The 6,000-nt window shown below is 76.8% G+C and overlaps 6 non-coding genes across 6 annotated transcripts; all 6 read left to right on the forward strand.

The window, feature by feature from the left end:
• Positions 1-391: 391 nt before the first annotated feature.
• LOC149746288 (5S ribosomal RNA) lies at positions 392-510 on the forward strand. Its single transcript, XR_016389322.1, has one exon. It is a non-coding gene; the product is annotated as a 5S ribosomal RNA (ribosomal RNA).
• A 934-nt stretch (positions 511-1,444) lies between these two features.
• On the forward strand, positions 1,445-1,563 carry LOC149746289 (5S ribosomal RNA). Its single transcript, XR_016389912.1, has one exon. It is a non-coding gene; the product is annotated as a 5S ribosomal RNA (ribosomal RNA).
• Positions 1,564-2,497: 934 nt separating this feature from the next.
• LOC149746290 (5S ribosomal RNA) lies at positions 2,498-2,616 on the forward strand. Its single transcript, XR_016389649.1, has one exon. It is a non-coding gene; the product is annotated as a 5S ribosomal RNA (ribosomal RNA).
• Positions 2,617-3,550: 934 nt separating this feature from the next.
• LOC149746291 (5S ribosomal RNA) lies at positions 3,551-3,669 on the forward strand. Its single transcript, XR_016389323.1, has one exon. It is a non-coding gene; the product is annotated as a 5S ribosomal RNA (ribosomal RNA).
• A 934-nt stretch (positions 3,670-4,603) lies between these two features.
• On the forward strand, positions 4,604-4,722 carry LOC149746292 (5S ribosomal RNA). Its single transcript, XR_016390144.1, has one exon. It is a non-coding gene; the product is annotated as a 5S ribosomal RNA (ribosomal RNA).
• A 926-nt stretch (positions 4,723-5,648) lies between these two features.
• Positions 5,649-5,767, forward strand: LOC149746293 (5S ribosomal RNA). Its single transcript, XR_016389888.1, has one exon. It is a non-coding gene; the product is annotated as a 5S ribosomal RNA (ribosomal RNA).
• The last annotated feature ends 233 nt before the right edge of the window (positions 5,768-6,000 follow it).

The following is a 6,000-nucleotide window of genomic DNA, read 5'->3' on the forward strand; positions in this document are numbered from 1 at the left end:
CAGTGGCTTCGGGCCAGCTGCTGTCGGGCAGGAGGGCCGGCCCGGGCTGCGGCTGGGCGGCGCCTAGCGCCGCGTGGGCGGGCAGGGGCGATGCCCAAGGGACCGCGGGCCCCGGGCCCTGAAGCCTCCGGGGCCACGTCCCTGTGAGCCACGGGCCGGATCTTGGGCGGGGCGCCAAGCGCCGAAGGGTTCGCTGGGTCACGCCCGCCCTCGGCTGGGAGGGGGTGGCCAAACCCTCCGCCTCCGCCACCGCCCGGTACCCGAGACCTCCGTTCCCCCTGCCTGGGCGGGCGACGGGGTCCTGCCGGGGCGGGCTGACCGCCAGGCTGGCGGTGAGGCGCAAGCGCCAGCGAAAGTGGGCCTCAAGAGGCAGCCCGCCGTCCCCGCCCCCGTCTACGGCCATACCACCCTGAACGCGCCCGATCTCGTCTGATCTCGGAAGCTAAGCAGGGTCGGGCCTGGTTAGTACTTGGATGGGAGACCGCCTGGGAATACCGGGTGCTGTAGGCTTTTTGCCTCCCGCTCCGCCTTCTCCTTTAACTCGCCCGCGGGCGGTGGCCGCCGCCTCCGGCCGCGCCGGGGCCCCGCTGCAGGCCCCGCCTCCTCAGGCCCCTCCCACCACGGCGCGCGCGCCGGAGGGGGCGCTCCCCGCCGGCCCGGCCCGCCAGGCGGCCAGAAGGCGGCCCTGGAAGGCAGCCGCACCCCAGACGCCCCCGGGGTGCCTGGCCCGGACCCAGGCTCCGCCGCGGGCCCGGTTGCCGTCCCTTCGGCCAGCGAGCCCCTCGACCTGCACCTGGCCGCCCCCACCGGCGCCCCGCCCCGGTGCCGCCACCTGTGTGCCGGTGGGTGTGTCCCTCCACAGCTCCCTCCGGCAAAAGCCCCGCCCCCCGCCGTGTCGCCGCCGCGGCCGGGTGCGGGAGCGGGATCGAGGGCAGGGGCCGCTTCCCCGGGCCTGCCGGCCGCCAGGGGCGGGCTCCTGAGCTCGGCGGGTGGTGTGCGGGCAAGGGTGGCCTCGCCGGGGCTGAGGGGCCGTGGCGACACGATGGTGGCTCCCACTGGCTTCGGGCCAGCTGCTGTCGGGCAGGAGGGCCGGCCCGGACTGCGGCTGGGCGGCGCCTAGCGCCGCGTGGGCGGGCAGGGGCGATGCCCAAGGGGCCGCGGTCCCCGGGCCCTGAAGCCTCCGGGGCCACGTCCCTGTGAGCCACGGGCCGGATCTTGGGCGGGGCGCCAAGCGCCGAAGGGTTCGCTGGCTCACGCCCGCCCTCGGCTGGGAGGGGGTGGCCAAACCCTCCGCCTCCGCCACCGCCCGGTACCCGAGACCTCCGTTCCCCCTGCCTGGGCGGGCGACGGGGTCCTGCCGGGGCGGGCTGACCGCCAGGCTGGCGGTGAGGCGCAAGCGCCAGCGAAAGTGGGCCTCAAGAGGCAGCCCGCCGTCCCCGCCCCCGTCTACGGCCATACCACCCTGAACGCGCCCGATCTCGTCTGATCTCGGAAGCTAAGCAGGGTCGGGTCTGGTTAGTACTTGGATGGGAGACCGCCTGGGAATACCGGGTGCTGTAGGCTTTTTGCCTCCCGCTCCGCCTTCTCCTTTAACTCGCCCGCGGGCGGTGGCCGCCGGCTCCGCCCGCGCCGGGGCCCCGCTGCAGGCCCCGCCTCCTCAGGCCCCTCCCACCACGGCGCGCGCGCCGGAGGGGGCGCTCCCCGCCGGCCCGGCCCGCCAGGCGGCCAGAAGGCGGCCCTGGAAGGCAGCCGCACCCCAGACGCCCCCGGGGTGCCTGGCCCGGACCCAGGCTCCGCCGCGGGCCCGGTTGCCGTCCCTTCGGCCAGCGAGCCCCTCGACCTGCACCTGGCCGCCCCCACCGGCGCCCCGCCCCGGTGCCGCCACCTGTGTGCCGGTGGGTGTGTCCCTCCACAGCTCCCTCCGGCAAAAGCCCCGCCCCCCGCCGTGTCGCCGCCGCGGCCGGGTGCGGGAGCGGGATCGAGGGCAGGGGCCGCTTCCCCGGGCCTGCCGGCCGCCAGGGTCGGGCTCCTGAGCTCGGCGGGTGGTGTGCGGGCAAGGGTGGCCTCGCCGGGGCTGAGGGGCCGTGGCGACACGATGGTGGCTCCCACTGGCTTCGGGCCAGCTGCTGTCGGGCAGGAGGGCCGGCCCGGACTGCGGCTGGGCGGCGCCTAGCGCCGCGTGGGCGGGCAGGGGCGATGCCCAAGGGGCCGCGGGCCCCGGGCCCTGAAGCCTCCGGGGCCACGTCCCTGTGAGCGACGGGCCGGATCTTGGGCGGGGCGCCAAGCGCCGAAGGGTTCGCTGGGTCACGCCCGCCCTCGGCTGGGAGGGGGTGGCCAAACCCTCCGCCTCCGCCACCGCCCGGTACCCGAGACCTCCGTTCCCCCTGCCTGGGCGGGCGACGGGGTCCTGCCGGGGCGGGCTGACCGCCAGGCTGGCGGTGAGGCGCAAGCGCCAGCGAAAGTGGGCCTCAAGAGGCAGCCCGCCGTCCCCGCCCCCGTCTACGGCCATACCACCCTGAACGCGCCCGATCTCGTCTGATCTCGGAAGCTAAACAGGGTCGGGCCTGGTTAGTACTTGGATGGGAGACCGCCTGGGAATACCGGGTGCTGTAGGCTTTTTGCCTCCCGCTCCGCCTTCTCCTTTAACTCGCCCGCGGGCGGTGGCCGCCGGCTCCGCCCGCGCCGGGGCCCCGCTGCAGAACCCGCCTCCTCAGGCCCCTCCCACCACGGCGCGCGCGCCGGAGGGGGCGCTCCCCGCCGGCCCGGCCCGCCAGGCGGCCAGAAGGCGGCCCTGGAAGGCAGCCGCACCCCAGACGCCCCCGGGGTGCCTGGCCCGGACCCAGGCTCCGCCGCGGGCCCGGTTGCCGTCCCTTCGGCCAGCGAGCCCCTCGACCTGCACCTGGCCGCCCCCACCGGCGCCCCGCCCCGGTGCCGCCACCTGTGTGCCGGTGGGTGTGTCCCTCCACAGCTCCCTCCGGCAAAAGCCCCGCCCCCCGCCGTGTCGCCGCCGCGGCCGGGTGCGGGAGCGGGATCGAGGGCAGGGGCCGCTTCCCCGGGCCTGCCGGCCGCCAGGGTCGGGCTCCTGAGCTCGGCGGGTGGTGTGCGGGCAAGGGTGGCCTCGCCGGGGCTGAGGGGCCGTGGCGACACGATGGTGGCTCCCACTGGCTTCGGGCCAGCTGCTGTCGGGCAGGAGGGCCGGCCCGGACTGCGGCTGGGCGGCGCCTAGCGCCGCGTGGGCGGGCAGGGGCGATGCCCAAGGGGCCGCGGGCCCCGGGCCCTGAAGCCTCCGGGGCCACGTCCCTGTGAGCGACGGGCCGGATCTTGGGCGGGGCGCCAAGCGCCGAAGGGTTCGCTGGGTCACGCCCGCCCTCGGCTGGGAGGGGGTGGCCAAACCCTCCGCCTCCGCCACCGCCCGGTACCCGAGACCTCCGTTCCCCCTGCCTGGGCGGGCGACGGGGTCCTGCCGGGGCGGGCTGACCGCCAGGCTGGCGGTGAGGCGCAAGCGCCAGCGAAAGTGGGCCTCAAGAGGCAGCCCGCCGTCCCCGCCCCCGTCTACGGCCATACCACCCTGAACGCGCCCGATCTCGTCTGATCTCGGAAGCTAAGCAGGGTCGGGCCTGGTTAGTACTTGGATGGGAGACCGCCTGGGAATACCGGGTGCTGTAGGCTTTTTGCCTCCCGCTCCGCCTTCTCCTTTAACTCGCCCGCGGGCGGTGGCCGCCGGCTCCGCCCGCGCCGGGGCCCCGCTGCAGGCCCCGCCTCCTCAGGCCCCTCCCACCACGGCGCGCGCGCCGGAGGGGGCGCTCCCCGCCGGCCCGGCCCGCCAGGCGGCCAGAAGGCGGCCCTGGAAGGCAGCCGCACCCCAGACGCCCCCGGGGTGCCTGGCCCGGACCCAGGCTCCGCCGCGGGCCCGGTTGCCGTCCCTTCGGCCAGCGAGCCCCTCGACCTGCACCTGGCCGCCCCCACCGGCGCCCCGCCCCGGTGCCGCCACCTGTGTGCCGGTGGGTGTGTCCCTCCACAGCTCCCTCCGGCAAAAGCCCCGCCCCCCGCCGTGTCGCCGCCGCGGCCGGGTGCGGGAGCGGGATCGAGGGCAGGGGCCGCTTCCCCGGGCCTGCCGGCCGCCAGGGGCGGGCTCCTGAGCTCGGCGGGTGGTGTGCGGGCAAGGGTGGCCTCGCCGGGGCTGAGGGGCCGTGGCGACACGATGGTGGCTCCCACTGGCTTCGGGCCAGCTGCTGTCGGGCAGGAGGGCCGGCCCGGACTGCGGCTGGGCGGCGCCTAGCGCCGCGTGGGCGGGCAGGGGCGATGCCCAAGGGGCCGCGGGCCCCGGGCCCTGAAGCCTCCGGGGCCACGTCCCTGTGAGCGACGGGCCGGATCTTGGGCGGGGCGCCAAGCGCCGAAGGGTTCGCTGGGTCACGCCCGCCCTCGGCTGGGAGGGGGTGGCCAAACCCTCCGCCTCCGCCACCGCCCGGTACCCGAGACCTCCGTTCCCCCTGCCTGGGCGGGCGACGGGGTCCTGCCGGGGCGGGCTGACCGCCAGGCTGGCGGTGAGGCGCAAGCGCCAGCGAAAGTGGGCCTCAAGAGGCAGCCCGCCGTCCCCGCCCCCGTCTACGGCCATACCACCCTGAACGCGCCCGATCTCGTCTGATCTCGGAAGCTAAGCAGGGTCGGGTCTGGTTAGTACTTGGATGGGAGACCGCCTGGGAATACCGGGTGCTGTAGGCGTTTTGCCTCCCGCTCCGCCTTCTCCTTCACTCGCCCGCGGGCGGTGGCCGCCGGCTCCGCCCGCGCCGGGACCCGCTGCAGGCCCCACTTCGTCAGGACCCTCCCACCATGGCGCGCGCGCGCGCGCCGGAAGGGGCGCTGCCCGCCGGCCCGGCCGGCCGGGCGGCCAGAAGGCGGCCCTGGAAGGCAGCCGCACCCCAGAAGATCCCGGGGTGGCTGGCCCGGACCCAGAATCCGCCGCGGGCCCGGTTGCCGTCCTTTCGGCCAGCGAGCCCCTCGACCTGCACCTGGCCGCCCCCACTGGCGCCCAGCCTCGGTGCCGCCACCTGTGTGCCGGTGTGTCACTCCACAGCTCCCTCCGGCAAAAGCCCCGCCTCCGCCGTGTCGCCGCGGCCGGGTGCGGGAGCGGGATCGAGGGCAGGGGCCGCGTCCCCGGGCCTGCCGGCCACCAGGGCCGGGCTCCTGAGCTCGGCGGGCGGTGTGCGGGCAAGGGTGGCCTGGCCGGGGCTGAGGGGCCGTGGCGACACGATGGCGGCCCCCAGTGGCTTCGGGCCAGCTGCTGTCGGCAGGATGGCCGGCCCGGGCTGCGGCTCGGCTGTGCCTAGCGCCGCGTGGGCGGGCAGGGGCGATGCCCAAGGGACCGCGGGCCCCGGGCCCTGAAGCCTCCGGGGCCACGTCCCTGTGAGCGACGTGCGGGAACTCGGGCGGGGCGCCAAGCGCCGAAGGCTTTGCTGGGTCGCGCCCGCCCTCGGCTGGGAGGGGGGGGGGGTCAAACCCTCCGCCACCGCCCGATACCCGAGACCTCCGTTCCCCCTGCCTGGGCGGTTGACGGGGTCCTGCCGGGGCGGGCTGACCGCCAGGCTGGCGGTGAGGCGCAAGCGCCAGCGAAACTGGGCCTCAAGAGGCAGCCCGCCTTCCCCGCCCCCGTCTACGGCCATACCACCCTGAACGCGCCCGATCTCGTTTGATCTCGGAAGCTAAGCAGGGTCGGGCCTGGTTAGTACTTGGATGGGACACCGCCTGGGAATACCGGGTGCTGTAGGCTTTTTGCCTCCCGCTCCGCCTTCTCCTTTAACTCGCCCGCGGGCGGTGGCCGCCGGCTCCGCCCGCGCCGGGGCCCCGCTGCAGGCCCCGCCTCCTCAGGCCCCTCCCACCACGGCGCGCGCGCCGGAGGGGGCGCTCCCCGCCGGCCCGGCCCGCCAGGCGGCCAGAAGGCGGCCCTGGAAGGCAGCCGCACCCCAGACGCCCCCGGGGTGCCTGGCCCGGACCCAGGCTCCG

This window comes from Delphinapterus leucas, chromosome 19 (assembly GCF_059928025.1).
Source record: "Delphinapterus leucas isolate spDelLeu-1000000601 "Yukka" chromosome 19, BTC_Dleu_Yukka2, whole genome shotgun sequence".
Taxonomy (NCBI): Eukaryota; Metazoa; Chordata; class Mammalia; order Artiodactyla; family Monodontidae; genus Delphinapterus; species Delphinapterus leucas.